The sequence below is a fragment of the Lactuca virosa genome, chromosome 5 (genome assembly GCF_052849685.1).
Source record: "Lactuca virosa cultivar CGN04683 chromosome 5, Lactuca_virosa_CGN04683_v6, whole genome shotgun sequence".
Classification (NCBI taxonomy): Eukaryota; Viridiplantae; Streptophyta; class Magnoliopsida; order Asterales; family Asteraceae; genus Lactuca; species Lactuca virosa.
In genome coordinates, this window is record NC_136430.1 from 363,196,014 (window position 1) to 363,219,818 (window position 23,805).

The following is a 23,805-nucleotide window of genomic DNA, read 5'->3' on the forward strand; positions in this document are numbered from 1 at the left end:
TTACCAACTCGAAACTTAGATTTCGCAAAGTCTGGAAAATGATTTTACTTATTCTTCCCATAAGTAAATGAGCCTAGCCTCCATGCGAAGGATGGTTCTGATATTGGTATCGAAACATATGGTGGTACTAATATGATTGATGGAAGCGAATCGTTTGAATGAAGTGACGGTTCAAAATTTTTACGGGAATCAAGGAGAACGTGATGATCATTTTTCCTACGTGGCGATTTTTACGGTGCCGGTTAAGTAACCAACAAAATGTGTGGCATTTTCTCACTGGGTATCGATTCAAATTCAAAGATTCACAGAAGTTGTAAAAGGAAAACGATGATTTCCTTTAATCTTTCTGATCTCTAATTAAACTCCAAGAACGCTAATTGTTCATCGATTCAAAGTTCTTCAAATTCTCTCCAATTCTCTATAATGGTTGCTGCTACTCGCAATGTTGATCCAACAACAACCAATGATGATGAAATCTCGCAACCTATGGTGAGGATTCAACACACTAATCTTCTTCTTGTTCCTACACTTGATCAATGCCCGTAGGAGTTAAGGATGTTGGTTCAAACATTGAACAACTCTGTTCTATCATATGCTCTTTCTTCATCGTTTGGAATTCTGATGGAATGGCTTTCTCTTGCTGCTTCAACTGTAGTGTTCAACAAAACTACCAAAGTGGTTACGTTCTAGCTCTCGAATTCAAAAACAAAGAAGCTCACTCGAAAGCAGTTTGCCCAAATTCTGAAATTACTCACTTCAGGTACTTTCTATGAAGTTACGAATGATCAAGTGATTCATATGCTCAACGAAATGGGACATCAACCTACCCTTACTACAATAAGCCACTTTAAGAAGTCAAGTCTTCCATGTGTATGGAGTTTCTTGTTTGGAATCTTCTAAGGTGCTTGACAGGAAGAAGCTCTAGGCTTGACAAGGCTAAGCTTGAAGTTTACTCATTCATGGAAGGATTGTACTATGGATTGAATGTTGATTATGCTTCAAATCTATGGGAAGAGTTTTGAACTTCAATCTCTCACACGAAGCTAGCAACTGGTGTGTTGAGTGCTCGATTTTGGGGATTAATTCATAAGGAGATATATGATGGGTTATGAGCATAACTACATCCTATGTGCTCATGCAACCCTAATTGCTTTGGATCTAAGTTTTTCACTAGTTGAACATGTAATTGAATACCAAAGCAATAAACCCTAGATCTAGCATACAATTTTAGAAAATCATATAACAAAAGGGTTTTGATGATTAGCTTGCTTGTTATGTAGTAATAGTAAGAACTCCTTGTAGATCCTTGACTCTTGAAAGCTTAGTGCCTCAAATGTTGCACCTCTAATGGCTCACAAACACCACTAGAAAAAGGATGAGAGGAGAGAGGATGGAAGCACTTAGAATTTCGGCTAGGGTTCTCTGGATGCAAGCATTGGCCAAAAATCCTAAGCCTAGGGGTTCCTTATATAGCTGGGGGCTGCTAGGGTTTTTGGAGGAAACCCTAATTTCCTGCTTAAGGCTTAAGCAACCCATGGACCTCCCACTAAGAAGCCTTGGACGAAATATATAGGGCCTCCCTATAGATTTTGATCCACTTCTAATTAAGGAGTCCATCAGCTCAGTTTCACAACTATCAATGATTTGCAAAACAATCTCTGTTCTTTTTAATCAGTTCCTTTAATCCCAAAATTAATTCCAAATTAATTTATGATTAAATACTAATTAAATAACATGATTTCTAATTAATATATTATTTTCATAATACATTAATAAATTAATTTATTATTCCAAATAATAAATTCAACCTCTCTCTCTCCAAAAGTCATCCTGTTAAGTTGCTAAGGTGAAGGCAACCCAAAAGGACCATGCTACTATCAAATCAAGTACATACCAATTATAGTTATGGGCTTAGACACCTAATCTAACAATATACACTTAGGAGGATATTATGTTTCCATCAAGTGTAGATACTGCAAAATTTCCGACAATGGCTGCTCCAAGAGTTTCTGTGGATGATGTTAATGTTTTTCCCTATGTTGCTCGCATTCCAGATTCGATGCTCAAACTTGTGGATCCCAAAAATTTGTTGTTGGTACAATACTTGGCCTCTACTGATTTTTCTAATCCAACTGGGGTTCTTCCACAAAAGGGGCTAGAAGGAACATCTAAAGGCTCGAAGGCTCCAAATAAGAAGAAACAAGTCTAAAAGAAACAAGTAGTGGAGGAGGAGATTGTTAAAGAAACCATTCCCATTAAAACTGGGGTTCTTAAGCGAACGAAGAAACCAACAAAAAAGCCTTCTGAATCTCCAATCAAGAAAACTATTCAAGAACCTGTAGTCGAAAGCATTGATCCCACTGAAGTCGAAACCTCAAATCCTGTTTCTTCCAAGGGTCGTCCAAAGAGGGTTAAAAATATACAAGTTACCAGGAAGGGAGTTCTTTTTCGAGAAGTTTCAGTTCCTGGATCTCCGGCATTGAAGAAGCGTAGAGCTTTGGATGTTGCACAACAGATAAATAAGTGAAAACATGATCAAGTTCGTGTTCCACTTGAAAATGTGCATGTTGAGACCGAGCATGGTAGTGAAAGCGACAGGTCAGATATTAGAATCGAAGATTCGTATATTGGTTCACCACGAAAGAATACCCTCGTCAAATCAAATTTCGAGGAGACAAGTATTCCCGATGTCACTGTAAACGTATCTAATACGGATACAAACATCAATTCGGGTGATCAATCACAAAACAACATCCCTGAGAAGACTTTGGTCATACCATCCGGGGTTTCGAATACCGAGTCCCGTGGGGAGGAGGTCAAAATTCCAGACATCACTTTGTACTTATCTAATAAGGACACAAATGTCAACATGGATGATGGGATACTTCATGTCGAATATTATGTGGCAACTTCAACAACTTTACCACCACCTTCATCACCCATTCCTACTTCTATTCTTGTTTCGACTATATCACCAACATTCGTTGGTTTCATGTAAGAACCTATCACCACTCTCTTCGCATCTTAATCCACTGAAAAGTCACAACCAAAAAACGAAGCTGATGATGACGATGTCATGGTTTCGTTTGATGATCTTCAATTCAACCCTGAAGAAGAAAATATTCCTGATTGACTTATTATGTCAGGTAAGGAATTCAAGATCCTCAACTCAAAACTCAATTCTCTTCTTCAAATTGCAGCAGATACTGAAGGAAAGAACTATGTGACCGGAGTCAAAATGGAATACTTGATGAAAGCTCAAGAATCTCGTTTGTGAAACTTGATTGAGGGAATTGAGCAGAAACAAGTAGAAAGACTAGCTATTCATTCTAGAAGCAATGATTATGACATTCAGAAGCTTCGTGATGCTGCTAAGGCACGTCATGAACTTTTCATGGAGAAGGTCAATGAAATGAAGGAGCCTCTTGTTGTCAAGGCAGCTGAGATAAAATCATTGATGTCTGAAGAAGTCAAAAAAATGGTAGAAAATTACAAAGAGTTTCATGAGAAAGGTGATGTTCTTGCTGGTGCAATTACTCGATTGGTTGATTTCAACACTGAGTACACGAAACAGTTTGAAGCCAAGTCAGAGAAGGATGCAAAGGTGTTTGAAAAGATGGAGGAATTCCTGTATGGTATTAATGAAACTTTGTCAAAGGTTGATCTTTCGAATCAATCAACCATCTCTCAAGAATCTCTCTCACAAATGGTTTTGAACATCGAGTCGAACATTAAAATTGAGCTCGCTCCAATACTTGATTTGGTACTTCGTTTACCAACCAATTCTCCACGTGCTGCGCAAGTATCGCAAGGGGGAGAAAGAGGAGTTGGAGGAGCTGGATCTTCAAAAGATTCTTATAATGACAAAGGAGTAGTTGTTGGGAAAGTAATTTCGAATCAAATTTCAAGTTCAATTCCCATGAAGCCTATAATCGTGTCTTCAACTACAACAACCTCTACAACAACAAATATGCCAAAATATCCATCAAAATGCATTTAGATTAAGGAGGAGAAGGAGGTTAAGTCATGATATTGTCAAAACAAATTCATCGATTGATCCAAAAGACAAAGTCAAAGTCATTCTTATTGAAAAATCGGATGAGGAAAAGAAGAAGCAACAAGCAGTTGAATTGGAACGACAAAGGCAAATCAATAGCATTCTTAGTCAAAGGGAGAATGATCCACCAGGCCTGAACAATGGTGACCCGAACAAGCACTGGTGTTATGAAACGATTGAAATCGCAATGTTGGGGAAGAATGACGAATTTCTTAAAAGGCCGAAGAAAAGCTTTGAAACTGAAAATTCGGACTTCAGTCAACTCGATTTTCCTGTCAATCACATGTTGTTCACATCTCCACAGTTCAAAGTACCAGATAACTTCAAAGATAAAAACGAATATAGAAACCCGAAGATTCGTTTTTATGCCATCTTGGGGTCGAATGTCTATAGTGAGGAGTCGAATGTACTTTGTGTTTGTATAGTGTCAAAAGTAGTATGGTTTCGACACTCTATCTATTAATAAGGCATGCTAGTTTCGACACTGTAATATTTAGTCCTTGTTATTTTTTGTGCGGCTGTTGTATCCTATAAATAGGGTAAGTACATAGAGTAGAGTAACGATCGAACTAAGGGTGATTCTCATTTTGTACTCTCAAACACTCTTGTACTCTTCAAACAATATTGAGCATATTTAGATCATGTGTCCATTTACAGTTTTTATTGTCATAATCGTGTTGTTAATCAATCACAAACTCACTTCATTTTTTCACGGTTAACATATTTAATCAAGAAATTTTCCTATATATGAAAAAGAATATGTGTATGAAAAAATATGTGCATAATTGTACATTTGCTTAGGCTAGAGGTTGTGTTGATATTTTTGCTAATGATAAAACAGTTGCTTCATAGGCGTCACATCAGGTTTTACATTTTTTTATAAATTTTACCTATGAACTAGGGTGTGATGATGGTTTTACCTATAATTTTTTTTAATCTCAATAAAAAGTAAGAAATTTTTTAATAAAAAAACATACTAAAATTAAAAATAACATGAAATTAAAAATTACATTTTAGAAATCCAAAAAATAAAAATAACATGAAATTAAAAATTAAATTTTCGAAATCCTAAAAAATAAAAATAACATGAAATTAAAAATTACATTAAAAAATATAACATTGAAATTTCATTTGCATTTTAGATTATACTTTTCTTGAATCGACTCCTTCACCGCTTTAGCCGCCTCCTGATCTTCGGGGTCGAGGCGTCTCACGTCTTGCATTAACAATGAATATTCTGTGAGGCGGACGGTTTCAGTCATATGCTTCTCCAAAGTTGTATTCCATTGTGTCATTTGTGCCATCATTTCTACCGATCTAGTTGACCTCTCGGTTCCGACCGACGAATTTAAAGATGTCGTTTTTCCTTTACCTTTTGCTCGATCTTTTTCTTTGTCCCCTCCCATGGGATGAGGAGGCGGACGTATTTCTTCGATTTCGTCGTTGTCATCATTAAGATCAATGCCTATGTGACCATCCGATGTCATTTGTTGTGAGCTCGAACATGAAGATGTTCTGCTTCTTTTTAGTGGATTAGCAATGTCTTCATGTGTTGCAAGTTCCTTCCACCTAATACTTCTTTTGACAACTTCTCACACATGAATGAACTTAAAAGACTTTAGCATGTCATCTTGGAATGTCGCATGCGTTTTTTCAACAAACTCGCCTCACTTTCTCCGCTAGCCTATTGCTTTTCAAAGTTTGTGTAAATTCCATTCCAATACATCATGAATTTGTTTACATGATTCCATTTTGAGTCACATTGGTCAGACGTTCGGTAATATGGATCTCGACCAATACCCTTACAAAACCGCTCCGTAAAACGTAACCAAAATTGATCACATGATTGGCCCTTTCCCGTGTTACTATCTTCGGATATGTCGAACCATGCATTTACTAATTCTGTCTCTTCTTTTTTACTCCATCTTCTCGGATCGGCCTTCCTTTTTTTTTTTGTTGAAGTTGTTCTTCGGGTTCGGAAACAGAAAGATTTTCGGTTAAGGTTGTGAAAAGCAGTTGGAATTGAAATTAGAATTAGGTTTGTGTTTGGGTTTGGGATGTTGTTCGGGGTGGTGGAGATTGGAATTGGAATTGTTGTCAAATTTGGAATTGTGAATAATAGCTAGGAAAACCACATACAAACACTTGGTTTTGAGATAAACTTGATGGATCCATTTGTGGCTGGTAAGGTGGTGTTGATGCATGATCGTAACCGAAGAGTGCAAATGGGTTGAAAGCATTTTGGTTGGAAGAGTTGATATTATTGGAAGACATTTTGACTGTGTGTGTGAATTAAAATGAATGGTATATATATATATATATATATATATATATATATATATATATATATATATATATATATATATATATAAGAAAAAGATGAAACTACAAAAAAATGGTCCCTGCGGTATGCATTTTTTCCGAAGTTCAGTCCAAACCTCGACTTTTTTTTGGCTTCGTAGTCCTTTTGAGCTAGTTTCGTTGCAAATTTGTTCCCTCAACAAACTAAAATGCTTGTAGTACCCTTGGGGTATTTATTTTCTATTTTTCTTTCATATTTTAAATCTACTATTTATTTATTTAAACAATTAAAAAAAAGGGGCCATATATATATATATATATATATATATATATATATATATATATATATATATATATATATATAGGGAAATGATCAAATGAGAACACCTAAAAGGTTGAGAACGCGAGAACAGTTCTGGACCAATCAATATATAAGGTCATATTAGTAATTGTATATTTAAATTAAATTAAAATAAAATAAAATCAATCAAATTCCCTTAAATTTAGGATCAGTTACCAAAAAAGAAGGAAATATTTGATTTTTTATTTTTCTTATTAATGAAATATAAAAAACATTTTTATCAAAAAAAAAAATTTAAACTAAAAAAATTTAATTTTTTTTTCTTAAAAAATAATTTTTTTCTCCTATTTAACGTTTTTTTTTTCGAAAAAATTAATAGAAATCCAACCCCAAATCAATACATTTGTACTCATAAACGATTTTGTTTTCAAAAAAACTAATACTACTACCATCACAAATGAATACATATCAATTTACAAGTAATCCACCTCTCTTTTAATCAACCGAAAATAAAAGGGGTGTAAAAATTATCATTTCTTCATAAAAGAATACCTTTAATAATAAATAAATACACTTATTCACACATGATTACACTGCTATTTACAAATGAATACATTGTTATTAACAAATGAATACCCTGGTATTCACAAATGAATAAAAGAATACATCTAATCATAAATAAATACTCTCATTCACACATGATTACACTGCTATTTACAAATGAATACATTGTTATTAACAAATGAATACCCTGCTATTCACAAATGAATACCTCTCTCACGCATTTCATCAAACAACCCAATCGTCCCAGATACAAAGCCAATGAACCCAATGTCAAATACGCCCTCCACAACCAAATCAACAACCCACTGTTCTTCGTTTACATAAGTCGATTTTGACTTTTATGGTTTTGACTATGTAGAATAATCTCAACCATTCCGACTCAGCTTTATCACAGATTGCGAATTAACCGGTGTCTTAAGCCCCGAATGTAAAACCCATTTAGTGATTGCGAACCAGTCATCAAATTAATTTCGATCAAAATCAGAATCACTATAAACAACCAAGAATTCGATAATCCCAGCAAAGCGATTCAGTCTTCACATCCGATTGGTTCGTCCGTTCATCACCAGACTTCGAGATTAACATTCAATCAAACACCAAATCGATTATTCAAAGATCGATTTCACTCACAGATCATCATAAATTTTCATGTTCGAGACGAATTAAATTAATAATCATGAAGTCAAATTGACTATAAGAACAGGAACGAGAAAATTGATGAAAAAAATATGATCTTGGATTAAAATTAACAAAAATCGATTCATGAGAATTGATATACACACGATGAAGTCCATTAACCTCAAAAAAATCATCGATTGTAGATTTAGAATAGGAGAATTGATATACACCCATGTGCGTTCGATTTATTCCCTCTGTATCTCGATTTCCTTCAACCAAATTACATCAAATTGTGTTTCATGCTTCGAATCCACTCCCGTCTCCTCGTCTCAGATCCTCGTCTCTTCTGAGACGCCTCAATGGTCGGGGAAGTCGACGTCGCTGCACCATCTTCGGCGAAGCTTGCGTTGTCGGGGCTAGGGCAGCAGAAGGAGGTGGCGGCGTTGCAGATTGGTGAGAGGTAAATGGATTGTTGAAGATCGAAGACGAAGGAGAAATGGGGTGCTTTCTGGATGAGTAGAGAAACAAAGCGACTCCATCAATAGTCTTTATCTTCACAGCAGCTTGCAGGTCCGATTAGGGCTACAAAAATCGTTTGATAGGGGAACGAATAGGGAAACGGCATTCTTTAATGGAAATAAGAATGGTAATGAGAAATTATAGGATTGACCTAAAGTTTCAATTACTGTTATACCCTTATGCCATTTTAAAAGTTACACTTTACTACCGATAGTTTTAGAATCAACATAAATTACCCGTTTGATAATAGGCTTAGATTTGAATATTTAAGTGGCCCAGATGTGTTCTCGCGTTCTCAACCTTTTTGGTGTTCTCAACTGATCCTACTCCTATATATATATATATATATATATATATATATATATATATATATATATATATATATATATATATATATATATATATATATATATATATGGGTTTGTCTTTCAAGAACTCAAGAAAATCTGATGAACACAAATACACAGTCAAGAACATACATATCTTCATTAACATATACACACATGAGATTTTCTGGGTTTTCTTGAAAAAACCTACACTCTCAGATTTTTTGGACTTCTTCAAAACACACATACACTTGTGAACATAGATACTCAAGAAAAAACACACATTAAATTTTCTAAAAATACACACACACACACTTATGAACATACATACTCAAGAACAACACACATCATGGGGGTTTTCCATATTTGTGCTAGGACTTTTTCGACTGCCACCACTGTCCGCCGCCACCACCTGTAACCACTTTCATCTCCACCGAGAAATCATCGGACCACACCTGGTTCGAGGGTTTTAAATCGAAATAGTTTTCCAGATTTGCATTAGGGTTAGTGTTATTCAGACATGTAGGAAGAAGCCCTTAATTTTGTTTGTTGGATTTCCTGCATACATGTTGGAAGAAGCACAAGATAATTTTGTAAGTATGATTTTTTTGGGGGTAACAATTTCAGAAGAAGGGGAACATCCATCCCCTGTTCTTCGATTTCCTGTAGGGTAAAACACACAACATCATACACACATTTGTTTGTGGAGTTCTTGATAAAAAACAATCCCCAAAATGTTTTAGGGGCGTCGTTTTCTCTCACGCTTACAAAATATGAGAAAGTCGACGAGATTCTGGTGGCAAATTCAGAATAAACGAACGATCTCTATGCTTGGTTCCAAGTTTATAATCGGTTCCAAAATTATGGTAACTTAGAGCTTGTTCTTCTTGGGTTGTTTGTTTTTCCGGTGACCAGATTTCCCTTCCAGATGGCTTTCATTTTGCATCAAATCTAAACCTATAAACAATGATACACATACACTTCTAATTAAAACCCAAAAAATCAATTATTTTCATGATTTCTGGCAAACAATTGGGTTTGATTATGAGTTTTAAGGTTTTGGGAGGATGGATAAAGAAGATGAAGATGGTGATTGTACTCTTTGGAGAGAGAGAGAGAGAGAGAGAGAGAGAGAGAGAGAGAGAGAGAGAGAGAGAGAGAGAGAGAGAGAGAGAGAGAGAGAGAGAGAGAGAGAGAGAGAGAGAGAGAGAGAGAACTCTCTTATTTTTTAATTGTTTATATAAATAAATAAGTATTAGATTTAAAAAATGAAAGAAAAAATAGAAAATAAATACCCTAAGGGTATTACAGTCATTTTAGTTTACTGAGGGACCAAATCCACAAGGAAACTAGCTCAAAATGACCAAGAATCCAAAAAAATCGAGGTTTCCAAACCTCGGAAAAAATGTATACCATAGGGACCATTTTTGCAGTTTTGTCAAAGAAAAAAGGAAAATGCAAAGAGTCGTTTGCCAACGTCCAAAACTGCCCCCAACGGTCACAAACGTTTTTTTTTTTTTTTTTCCGAATTTCACCACTGATGGAAAGCTACCGTCGGTATTATACCGGCGGTGAATATAGGGCTCCGGCACGGTGTCAGCGCCGGTAAACACTCCATGTCACCATACCGCTAGTGATTCCTATATGACACCGGCCTTAGACATTTGTTTTGTTTGGTATTAAACCAATAAATTATAATATATTTTTAAATCCCAAACTTAGAGAAGATGGTTAACAAGATAAATTCAAATTTCTGACTTGGCTCGATATCCAAATATTTTAAATCCAATTATTTTATAATCTATTCGTGAAGCCACATGGCTAACTCTAATAGCCAAACAAAACCAATGGATGTATCTCTCCCTTAGCTTCGAAACCGTCTTGACTCGTGCGTGACTAGGTGCGAATGTGCGATGCATATCACAAAATTATAAAAAGGAAAAAGGGAGTCACAAATGAGGCATTGGTTATATTTATTATCAAATATAAATACACTTGAAACTAACACCAATCCAAGAGATAAAGATAGATGATTACAGTTAAACCAACTCCTTTTTTCATCTATTATGTTATGCATATGATAAAAGAAGCAAAACAAGACTTTACATGAAACAGAAAATGATGTTCATTTCGAGTAATTAGTACTACAAACAAATCCACATATGGAGGTTCATGGAGACGTGATGGATCGATTGTGTATTCTGCTTGATCGCCTCACTGGGGACAGCATCACCTCCGGTTTTTTGCTTTTCTGTTCAAATACCAAACATGTTGATTAGAATCTATGAACATAATCAAATATTAAATTAAATATAAAAGTATTCACCTTTTTCTTAACAATCTTCTTCTCAACTGTAAAGCTTCCATAAGAAGGTGAATCGGTAGAGAATTCCATGTAAGAGGATTTTGCCTCACTGGAAGAAACTGCATCAGAGTCGATTAAAGATCCAACATGTGTTGTCTTGTACTTTACAAAAGACGAAATTTCCGACTTCTTTGAATAATATATGATACTCAACGTTGCCAGAAGAATGAGTACACAAACCCCAATGAAAGCTGCAAAATAAAGATCAAATCTTAACAATTTTATCAAAATATTTTCATCCACGCCATTGTTGTTACTGTTACCATCTTCTTTTCCAACATCCTCCTCTACCATCATTTCTAAAACTTCTGATTCTACACTCGTTTCACCTCGATCAAAACCACTGTAAATTTCTTCACTTGTTACTTCATAAGAAATATCCTCTTTCTTTTCAATGGAATCTTGAAACTGCCCAGTGTCGTTTTTGCTCCATATATTTTCATCATGATATTCGTCAATCATACAGTTTTGTTTTATCTCTTCCATTTCTTCAGTTTTGTATGCTTCCAACTGGTTCGAGTGCATGTTATCATCATCACCAACATCTTTTTTCCATATATCATCATGTTTGACATTAACATCAACATCAACCTCTCTCTTACTCAATTTTCCCACTTCTGAAAAGTCAAAACCAACAGTCCTTCTGAAGACGCTACAGTAGTCAAGATTCATAAAACCCCGTATGGCTTCTCTAGCAGGTGAAAGGTTTGGGGAGTTCATACAAATTATGGCAACGGTAGTTAAGATCAAAACAATTATCACAATCAAGTATTGAACAAAAACCTTCGAATTCCATCCACTACCCTCCTCAAAGTCATCAAATACTCCTTCCTTTTCTTCTTCTTCTTCATGTTCATGTTCAGGGGCAATTATGCCAGTTTCTTCTTCAACAGACTCTTCTCGAGAAGAAAAACTCGACTCCAACTTTTCTTTGGGAAAACGCATTCCCGTATCATCATAAGAGGCACTTCTTCTAACCCTAGTTACATTTTTTTGACGAGCAGATATTTCACGATGCCTATCTGGGTTGAACTTCAAGTACCTAGACCTTGGGGAAAGATAATTCTTGATGGGGTCATAAGGCTTCAATGGTGTCTGCATATCATCATGGGGATCAACGCCCATTCTTGAATCCTTGGAATCGAAACTAAACGATCTTGGTAAACAGCGTTGTCTTTCGACATCTAGGGTTTGGATTTTGTTTCTTTCCGTCATTTTTTCCATTTTCGGAACATGATTTTTAGAAGCTGATGATGTCGTGGTAGTCATAAAATGTTTAATGGCCAATCGTTTCTGATGGGCCATTTTCAACTTGAATTCCATTTCTGCACTTAATTTCTTCACATCGTTTCCTTTAAGAACATGAAGATTCCAGTGAATTTAATAACCAGTAACAACATAACAAACATCAAAATCCCAAAACATCAACATCAAGTTGATTGTGTGATGAACTCAATTGATCGGAGAAAAAAGATAGAAAAAAAAAAAAAAAAAAAAAACTGAAAGTGTTGGATCAAATAGAGTACCTTGGAAGAGAGAATTGGGTTCGATTGATGTTGATGAAGTGTGATACTTGCCGAAATCATGCATATTTCTTCAGTGATGTTACTTTCCTTAGAGATGGCAACGTAATCAAGAATGGAATCAATTACCAGATTTGGAGGGAAAGAGGGAGATTGAAATGCGACCGTTACTATATTTGGAGGATTTATAGATCTTCTAAATTGAGATTTTAGCCTAAAAAATATGAGCCCATGGGCCATAATTCTAAAAGGACTAGTCAGTTATATATTTTTATTATTTATTTGCTAAAATTATCAAACATTTATATTTATTTATATGAAAGTTTTTTTTTTTTTTTTTTTTTTTTTTTTTTTTTTTTTTTTTTTTTGCAACATGTCACGCTCTCATTCAAATTTTCAAATATCATTTTACAGTTATTTTGAATTAATTTCTTTTCTACATGTCATTTTATGGTTTTTTCTATTTTAATAAATTTCACATAATACTTTAATTAATAATTACACTATTTTAATAAATGAATGTTTTTTTTTGCCAAATGTCACACTCTCATTCAATTTGCCAAATGTCATTTTATGGTTATTTTGAATTAATTTCTTTTCCACATGTCATTTTATGGGTTTTTCTATTTTAATAAATTTCACATAATACTTTAATTAATAATTACAATAAATCTACTCTAAAAAATGAAGGTTTTTTTTTCCACATGTCACACTCTCATTAAATTTGTCAGATATCATTTTCTGGTTATTTTGAATTAATTTATTTTCCACATGTCATTTTATGTGTTTTTTTATTTTAATAAATTTCACATAATATTTTAAATAATAATTACAATAAATATAGTAATAAATGAATATCAATTTCATTAATGGACTTATCTTTTTATTTTAAAATTCCCAAGTTAAAGCTTATTAGTTTATTTTGTTTATTTATTTAAATTTAAAAGATAAAAAAATCAATTTTAATAATTCATTATTTTTTTTATTTTTTTATAAATCCAAAGTTCTTAAAGATTTAGACCATTATATTTAATATTTTTAATTAACTCATATAGTATATGAGTCTTACACCTAGTTAGTTACTAAAAGCAGAAAGGGAGCATACAAATTACATGTCAATGTATCATGGACATGAACTAACGTTGAAACCATAAAAATTATGAAGATAATACATTTTAATTTTTTTTTGGATATAAGTTATTGATGTTTCATTTTTTTCCCTAATAAGTATGTATATATTGGATTTTTTCGAATTAAATTTAAACTTTTTTTTTTTCCAAAAAAACTTACAATTTTCCATTTTTGTATTTGACCAATTTTGCTGGTTTACCGTTGGTCTTCGCCTGCTACAATCTCCGACCATTACGTATATATATTTTGATATGTATTTTATTAACAAGAACCGACCATGCAAATTATTATATTTTGTCAACAAGAAACCTGTAAATAAATTTTGATATGCATTTTGTCAACAAAAATCGAACACGCAGACAACTATGCATTTTCTCAAAAAAATTGGATATACGAAGTATTATGCATTTTGTCAAGCAGTCTAAGATACAAATCCAATTTAGATCGTTGTTCTTCATATTTTACAATCTTTGCACATATTGTAAATAGATTTTGATATATATTTTGCCAACAATAATTGGACACAACATCCTTTCTATTTGTTTTGAAAAATATCAAATGTCTCATTCAGATTTTAATGTTGGAAACTTTCAAAAATACCATAAACAACAACATAAAAACTAGAGGAATTATGAGCCAAAACAACGAAGTTGGTCAAATTGTGAATGTTTTTTGTGAGAAAAAAATGAAGTTTTTTTCAAAAAAATATGTGTAAAACCGAAAGATTATCGGTAAACCTACAAAAAAATGGTCAAATTAAAAAATATGGAAAAATATAAGGGCTTTTTAGGGAAAAAAAACAAAGTCGAGATTTAATTCGAAAAACCTAATATATAGGGTCTTTTATGTAATTAATCAACAAATTTAAAATCAAACATTAGTAAATTAGATTTAAATCCCTTTATATCACACTTGAAGTCGTCTTTATAGTACACATACTTTAGAAAAACATTGCTAAAGCCATCACTATTTATAATAGAATTATAGAAATTATAGCATACATAAAGAAACAATACATATAAAAATAGAATTTAATGTAATGTAATGGAGTTGTGAATGCCCCAAGTTACCTTTAAACGTTTGTCATCGTACCCATTCTTTAGTGGTTTTCAATATTGGTTTTAAATATAGAGCATGTTTGCATTCTATCACTAAGCTATCAACCCAAACAAAGACTCCACACCATAAGCTAATGTTTATTTATATGAGAATCAACACATAATGAGAGAATTCAAATCTTCCATTGATTAACCATCTATGCTTTACATAAAACTAAAATATATATAGCTTACACTCAAGCTAACAACCTGAAGCTATCAAACATATCAAAAATAAAATGTAACTAACTGTACATTAAATTATAGAAATACCCTTGTCACTAACAAATTTAATTGAGTGAAGTAAAATGACCCCCCCTCAAGCCGGTGGATACGAAAGAAGCCCAACGTTGGATGTGGATAATTGACGTTGTGGACCATACAATGGTTGGGTAAAAACATCAACCAACTGCTCTTGAGTCTTCACATGAAACAAAGATATTTGACTAGCTTGTAATATTTCCCTCACAAAATGACAATCCAATTCTATATGCTCTGTGTTTTCATGATAGTCATGATTAGTAGTAATGTAGAAGGCAACTTGCATATCACACTTCAAGGGTATGGGGTAATATTGTCAACTAGTAACTCATTAAGTAATCGACTAAGCCATGCCAATTTTGCACAAATTCGTCTCATTGACCTGTATTCAGCCTCAACAGAGGATAATGAAACAATTATTTGCTTCTTATATTTCCAAGATATTGGAGAATCACCAAACAATATGAAAAACCCACTCACACTTCTTTTAGTGATTGGGCAAACGCCCAATTAGAATCACAGAATGCTTCAACTATAAAATTGTAATTATTGTTAAAGACTATACCTTGTGAAATAGACCCTTCGAGATACAATAGAACATGAAGTGCAACTTCATAATGGGCTTTGCAAGGTGTTTGATTAAACCAACTAAAGTATTGAATCTAATATGGAAGATCAGGTCTTGTGTGTAACAAAAAATTAAATTTTCCAATAAGTTGTCGATACATTGCTGGGCCAGGTAAAATATCATCCATAACTAGCAATAAATGTGTTTTTGGTGGCACAGGAATGTTGGAAATAGGTTGATGTTCCATGGAATATGAAGACAAAAATTCTTTGACGTACTTGTGCTGATGAACAATCATTCCTTGATCAATTTTGTTGAATTCCAAACCCAAAAAATAATGAATGTGACCCAAATCTTTGATTTAAACTTGTTGATGAAGTGAAGCTTTAAGAGACAGTATCTCCTCATCGTCATCTCCTGTAACCAATATGTCATCAACATATATGGCTATAATAACAATTATATTAAAGGCCTTTTTTAGAAACAAAGAATAATCATTTGTTGACCTTGTGTATCCTTTCAAAATTAATGCAGAAGAAAGCTTATCATACCACTGTCTTGATGCTTGTTTCAATCTATATAAGGATTTTTTAAGTTTGCAAACTCTTGAAGAAGCGGAATCTAGAGGTGTTGGGTCACTCAATTGTATATATTTGATGATGCGAAATATATAAACTAGTTATAGTTAGTTAGTTAATCTGAAGATATGTTGACGGAAGTTCATATGTCGAATACTGAAGAACATCCCCTGATAATTGAAAGACCCTGAAGAATCTATCAGCACCAAAGGCATGAAGACACCATCTACTGAAGACTGATCAGTGTGTCCAGACGCTGATGGTTATACATTGATGACATATTGATAAGATGATACGCTGATGATACTCACTGATGGTCATTCACTATTTGTTGAAGATGAAGCTGATCAGCTTGACCCTGACGCTGATGACTGAAGCTGTAGCTGATCTCCAAACGCTAAAGCTAATGCTCTGATCAGCTTCTGATGTGCTAGTGCTGATATCCGAATCTGGAGAAGATCTGATCTAATCCATTCCTTATTTACATGTTTAGTTTATATTTAGATTAGATACAATCACTTGATTAAAGGGATTCACTAGATTAGATTAATATATATACAACATTAGGGTTAACCCTAATGTTGAGCGTCTTGTAGAACGGCTTGGTGTCATAATCATCTTTGTGACAACCCGTTTTCTTCGTGAAAACAAACTATTTATTGGTGAAAGAAACAATTTGGAGAATCACTTGTGTTCTTCACTTTTTCTGTTCTTCATTGTTCTTTGTTGTACTTTCTTGTTTATATTTGATCTTCGAATATACAAAGGATTTGGGATTTTCAATTGGTATCAAAGCAAGCTATAACATTTTTTCTAGGATCTGTTGAAGATTCAGAAGTTCATTCCCATTCAGAAACTCAAAAATCAGAAAAAGGAGAAGAAGAATATATCTTTTAAATTTATCCAAATATGAAGAATACATCAGACATTCAGAAGAGAGAGTATGGTGCATTTTGTTATATTTGGTATTATTTAAATGTATCAGGTATGTTTGGTCCATATAATGTTTCTCAGATGAGAAAAGAACTTCTAAGTGAAAGGATCAACAAAGATACAAATGTTCTTGATGAAGAAGAATACAAGGAAAGTTCAAAAAATAAAAGGACAGTTGATGTAAGTCCTTTATCATGTTTTCCTAATCTGATGTATGATCCAAAGGCACCTCTATCTTTGTTCTTCATTTTTGAGTTTGATCTGAAAGACAAAATCATCAATCAGAATCAAGAAGATATTGAATTATTGAAGAAGGAACTGAATGAAAGGAAGAAACAAATATCATATCTGAAGGAGAAGATTAAAGAAAATGGTGTGAAGAAGAAAAAAGTATCTTCAAGAAACTCTAGTTTTCATCCAGATGAATATCACAGTAGCTTTTGCACTGACAAGTCTCACGCTGATAAGCCTTATGCTGAGGAAGTTCGCACTACCAAGAACTTTCGCATTGTCAAGTCTTCACACACTGATAAAATTGTTCACACTGCAAAGACTTTTGGCACTATTAAGCCATATCAAGTTGTGAAGACTTCATCTCACCCCGTCAAGACTCATGCTCCAGCTCCATCTTTAAACATCAAAAGATCTCATGCTGGTAAGTTTTTTAATGTATGTTCTCGGTTCACTAACTCTTCTCACAGGGAAAAACAATCAAAGAAAAGAAAATAGAGGCCTCAAACAAAGAAGATGTGAGTTGAAAAGAATACATCTCCAGAATCTAAGAATATGAAACAAGTTTGGGTTCCCAAGAGTACATCACATGTACCTGAAACAAAGCTAATAAATGGAGTTAGAAAGAAACAATGGAGTCAAATGTCCCCAGAAAAAAAAAGAGTTCTGAAACCTTCATCTGGTTTATCTAATCAAAGTCTTTCAAAAGTGAGGTATGTTCCAAATACCATTCTCAAATGGGTTCCTAAAGTTGTTTGTTATTTTTTGAGAATGTGAGAGTCTGAACTTTTGAAAATCCATATTAGTTGTCTCTCTCACTGAAGAAATTTGTGAAGTAAATTATTTTTGTAAATTAATAAAAAAAGTTCAATAATTTTAATTCGTTTTACTTAAATTATAAATATGTACATAATATAAAAATAAAATATTTTGGTTCATTCTCACAATAAAAAGTATGAAATGGTGCCAACTGTTTTTATCCTAATAGATTTCTTGAAGATGTGTGTTCAAATAAGTTATTCAAAAGATGTTATATTCTTCATTTTGTTATTTGACACTTTATTCTTTCAAAGTCGATCTAGATAGATATGGTAGAAGATTTGTTTTGAAAAGTGTTTTTCAAGAAACATGTTGAGTTTGTCGGTGGCTCAAGTCAAATATAATACCAAAAAAAATAGAGCTTCTGTCTTGTCTTCTTTCTCGGATGCATGGATTTTAAGGGCATTTTGGTCCATTCCATGTACTAACATCTAAGTTCAAGAAAAGAAAAGATCATCACATTTGTGTTATTTTATTCAAGGAGTCTTTCAAGGTCAAACTTTTAATAAAGTTCAGACTATGATTTATGACTACAAAAGCCTTGGTAATTCCAGATGTTGTCTCGCCTGAACAAGGTACAGTGTACTAATTAGCTGTTGAAGGCATGATTTAAGTAGGTATGTGCAACTGTCTACTAGCATGGGCACCTCTCGCTGCATGAATCATTCCTTATGACATAGGAAAGAGTCTCAAGGTTCAAATTGTTGGATTAGGTGTCTAAGCCCATAACTGTAATTGGTATGTACTTGATCTGATAGTAGCATGATCCTTTTGGGTTGCATTCATCATAGCAACTTGACAGGATGACTTTGGAGAAAGAGGTTATTTAATGATTTATTAATATATTATAATAATAATATATTAATTAGAAATCTTGTTATTTAATTAGTATTTAATCAGAAATTAATTTGGTATTAATTTTGGGATTAAAGGAACTGATTAAAAGTGCGGGGACTGATACTGCAAATCATTGATAGTTGCAGTATTGGGCTGATGGACTTCCTTTAAAGAGTTGGACGAAATCTATAGGAGGCTCTATGTAAATCGTCCAAGGCCTTCTAGAAGGTGGGTTCATGGGCTGCTTGGAGCCTAAGTAAGGAATTAGGGTTTTACCTGGAAACCCTAGCAACCACAAGTATATAAGGACCCCTATAGCTCTTGAAATCGGCCACTGCTTCACAAGGTGTAACCCTAGCCGAAATTCTACTCTCTCTCACTCATATTTTGAGTTTGGTGTTTGTGACTCCATTAGAGGTGCAACACGTGAGGCACTCAAGCTTTCGAGAGTCGAGATCTTCATTGGATTACTTGTTATTACGAGATAACAAGAAAGGTATTCATCAAACCCTAGTTTCATATTGAATTTCTGAAATTGTATGCTAGTATTAGGGTTATTGCTTTGGAACTTCTATTTGCATGTATAACTAGAGAAAAACATAGATCCAAAGCAATTAGGGTTGCATGAACACATAGGAATGTTTTTATGCTCAAAACCCATCAATGGTATTAGAGCCTAGGATGTTTTCTGTTATATTTGATGCAATAGTGAACTATCCAAATCGAAAACCAAAGCAGAATCGCATTCTGCCTGATGAACTCGACGAGTCCCATGAGGAACTCGACGAGTTAACTCGTCTGTTAGCAGATTTTTCGAATTTTTGATCTATTTTGGATTAGGATAATTACCATTAACTGTTTTATATCACCACAAATTGATTTTGTTAAATGGTAATCTGATTTGCTTATCCAAATAGATTTATTTGGTCAAATTTTAAGATAATGGCTAATTATATGATTAATTAATTATTTAAAATTTGATTTGAATAAATTTTGTAAAAAGTTTCAAATTGCACCTTCAAGTTTTGGAATTTAAAAATTTAATTTAAAGATTTAATTTTGAAATATTAAAATTCTAAAACCCTGGTATTTTAAAAGTTTAAAATACAACCCTTATACTATTATAATATTAAAAGATTAATACTTATATATATATATATATATATATATATATATATATATATATATATATATATATATATATATATATATGTATAAGATGAGTCAGTCTTACCGTTAGTAGGCCTCCTTCACGAAGTCGATCTATAAGGGGGGTATAAGGAAACTGCCTATAAAATGGTGGTTGAATGGGTGTCCACTCTCACCCACCGCTTCCTTGATTAGTGGAGGGTCGTTAGCCGAACGGGTAGGATAGGACATTAATTTTCTCATTAATAAGTATAATGAAAATTACAAAGTAACTAAATGTTTTATAAATTCCCAATCTTAGTTACTTTAGGAAAATGTGAATTTGATGCTAATCCATGAAATTGCACATTGCACCTTGTCAAGTCGTTAGTGGAGCGTGTGTGGTTAACCGAAACACTAACTTGGACTAACAAGGGTGGCAATGGGTAGCTCATAAATTATCATAGATCAATAGAGCGTGTGTGGTTAACCGACACATTGATTGGGTGGTAAATGACATCGAGAGTACTAAGCTAATTTGCATGGTTATTCACACCTTGTTTGTGATCCTCGGTATCCCAGTCACAAACTTGAATGGCATAATCGAGATTAAACATGCCATTGAAAAGTTCAGTGAATCTCTAAAGAATCTAGGAATTTCATTTCATTTAAAACCTAATCCTTTATTTTGTTTTTCGTGGTGGAATTGGTAAATCATCATTTACCTACCTTCAAATAATTTACAATTGGATTACGACATCCCTCTTCCGAATTGTGAATTATTGTGTTGGGTCCTAGCCTTAATATTTCATTTGGGTGTTATATTAAGGATTCCTTATCTAATCAAAACTTTGTCTTTCTTCTTTTTCAGATGTCTGGACCAAACAATGCTTCTGGCTCAACCTCCAACAACATCTCAAACAACTGCTTCTCGCTCCTGAACATTTGTGCGAGGATTACGTTTGATGGTTCCAACTTCAATGATTGGATCCGAAACATTCGTATGGCCTTGCGCTACGAGGACAAAGAATATGTCAACGATAAACCGTTGAACGAGATCGATGAATCAAAAGCTACTCCTGAAGAAATAGCTAAGTATGGGGTTCACTACAAGGATGCTAGTAAGGTGTCCTGTATTATGGTATCCAGCATGACTCCTGAGCTGCAACGGTTCTACGACGACTACTGGCCCTACGAGATGTGTAAGGACTTGATGGAAAAGTACCATCAAAGAGCAAGTCAAGAAAGGTACGAGATAGTCACCTCGTTCATCACCACCAAAATGAGGGATGGAGAGTCCATCACGAGCCACTTGCAAAGAATGCAAAGATATGTGGATCGTCTCTTGAAGTTGAATGTGAACATCGACGAAGAGTTAGCTATTGACATAGTCCTACACTCTCCACCTCCTTTCAGTGATCAGTTCAAGATGACTTATCATATGAGCAATGAGGAAGTCACATTGAGCAAGCTTCAGGGCCTGCTAAGAACTGCTGAAAGTGGATTAAAGGGGAAAAATGTTGAATCCACTCCCACTCCTGCTGCTGCTTCTGTCCTGGCAATTGGAAAAGGTAAAGGGAAGAAGGGGAAAGCTCCCTCGAAGAACTGGAAGGGAAAGTCCCATGATAGATCTTCTTCTAATGGATCCAAAGCAAAAACCATTTCTGCTACTCCCTCCTCCGATCCTAAAGAAGCAACGTGCTTCTACTGCCATGATAAGGGGCATTGGAAGAGAAGTTGCCCAAAATACTTGCAGGACATCAAGGATGGGAAGATAAAGCCGGCCTTCGCATGTATTTATACTATTCTATCTAATAACTCATCACATGCTAGTTCTTGGGTCCTTGATACAGGATGTGGTTTTCACATTTGTTCTGATTTGTAGGGGCTAAGATCGGAGTTTACTCTTTAATGCTTAATAGTGGGTTAGGGTTTGATTTAAATGAATGTTGCTACTCGTCAGAGATGACGAGGAATATTATTTCCTTTCATGGTTTGTACAGACAAGGCTTTAGATTTTCGTTTAAAAATGAAATTGGTTCTATAAATGCTTATTATAATGGTTTATTTTATTTTGAAGCATTGCCTTGTAATGGTGTATATGAAACTGTGATGGTTGTAGATAACTTAGGAAATAATGTGTTGCATATCGATTCGTCTAATGGTTTAAACAAGGCATGCTTGTTGCATTGTCATCTTGGACATGCCAACAAGAAGCGCATAGCCCAACTCCAAAAGGATGGAGTGTTGGAGTCATTTGACTTAAAGTCGGATGACACGTGCGAATCTTGTTTGCTTGGAAAGATGACTAAATCACCTTTCACTGGTACTTGTGAAAGAGGTGAAGGATTGTTGGATCTCATACACACAGATGTGTGTGGGCCCTTCAAATCCATCACAAGGGATGCAAACCGCTTCTATGCGACTTTTACCGATGATTATAACAGATATGGATATATCTACTTAATCAAGCATAAGTCAGAAACTTTTGAAAAGTTCAAAGAGTTTAAGCAAGAAGTGGAGAATCAATTAGGCAGGAAGATTAAGATGCTCCAATCCGATAGGGGTGGTGAGTATCTTAGTATCGAGTTCCACGAATTTCTTAAGGAATGTGGAATTGTTTCACACTTGACGCCACCTAGGACACCACGGCTGAATGGTGTGGCTGAGAGGCACAATCGAACCTTGTTAGACATGATTCATTCCATGATGAGTCGGGCTTCGCTTCCGATATCATTCCGGGGGTATGCTTTAGAGACTACCGCCCATATCCTTAATCTAGTCCCAACTAAGAAGGTTGCCAAAACACCTCACGAGATGTGGACAGGGAAGGTTCCATCATTGGCACATATCAAGGTTTGGGGTTGTGAAGCTTTCGTAAGACGAGAGACTCACGACAAGCTTGAACCTCGAAGTGAGCAGTGTATTTTCATCGGTTACCCACAGAAATCCTTTGGATATATTTTCTACAAACATAGTGACAATGTGGTCTTCGTAGCAAGGAGAGGGGTTTTCCATGAGAGGGAACTTATATGCTAAGAGGACAGTGGGAGGCACATTGATATTAAAGAGATTCAAGAGTCAAGCGATGAAGGAACCTCTAATTCTAGCACTCAACTTGAGGAAAAGATTCCTGTTGAACCAATTGACGAGTCGTTACCTCTTAGATGCTCCACACGAGTTAGAATGGAGCCGGAGTTTTATGGTTTTCATATTACTACGGAGGATGATACGTTTATCAGTGATAGTACACTGGTAAATTTGGATGAGCCTACTAACTACAAGGAAGCCATGGCGGGCCCAGAGTCTGCAAAATGGAAAGAGGCAATGGACAGCGAGATCTAGTCCATGTATGAAAATCATGTTTGGAACTTGTTTGACAATGTACCAGGTCGAAAGACAGTTTGGTGCAAGTGGATCTTCAAGAAGAAGGCCGACATGGATGGAAAGGTGCACGCGTTCAAGGCACGGCTGGTTGCGAAGGGCTTTACTCAAACCCCGAGGGTTGACTATGATGAGACATTCTCACCAGTAGCCAAGATCAAGTCTATTAGTGTTATGTTCGCCATCACTGCTTTTCATGATTATGAAATCTGGAAGATGGAGGTCAATACCGCTTTCCATAATGGGAAGCTGGCTGAAGATGTT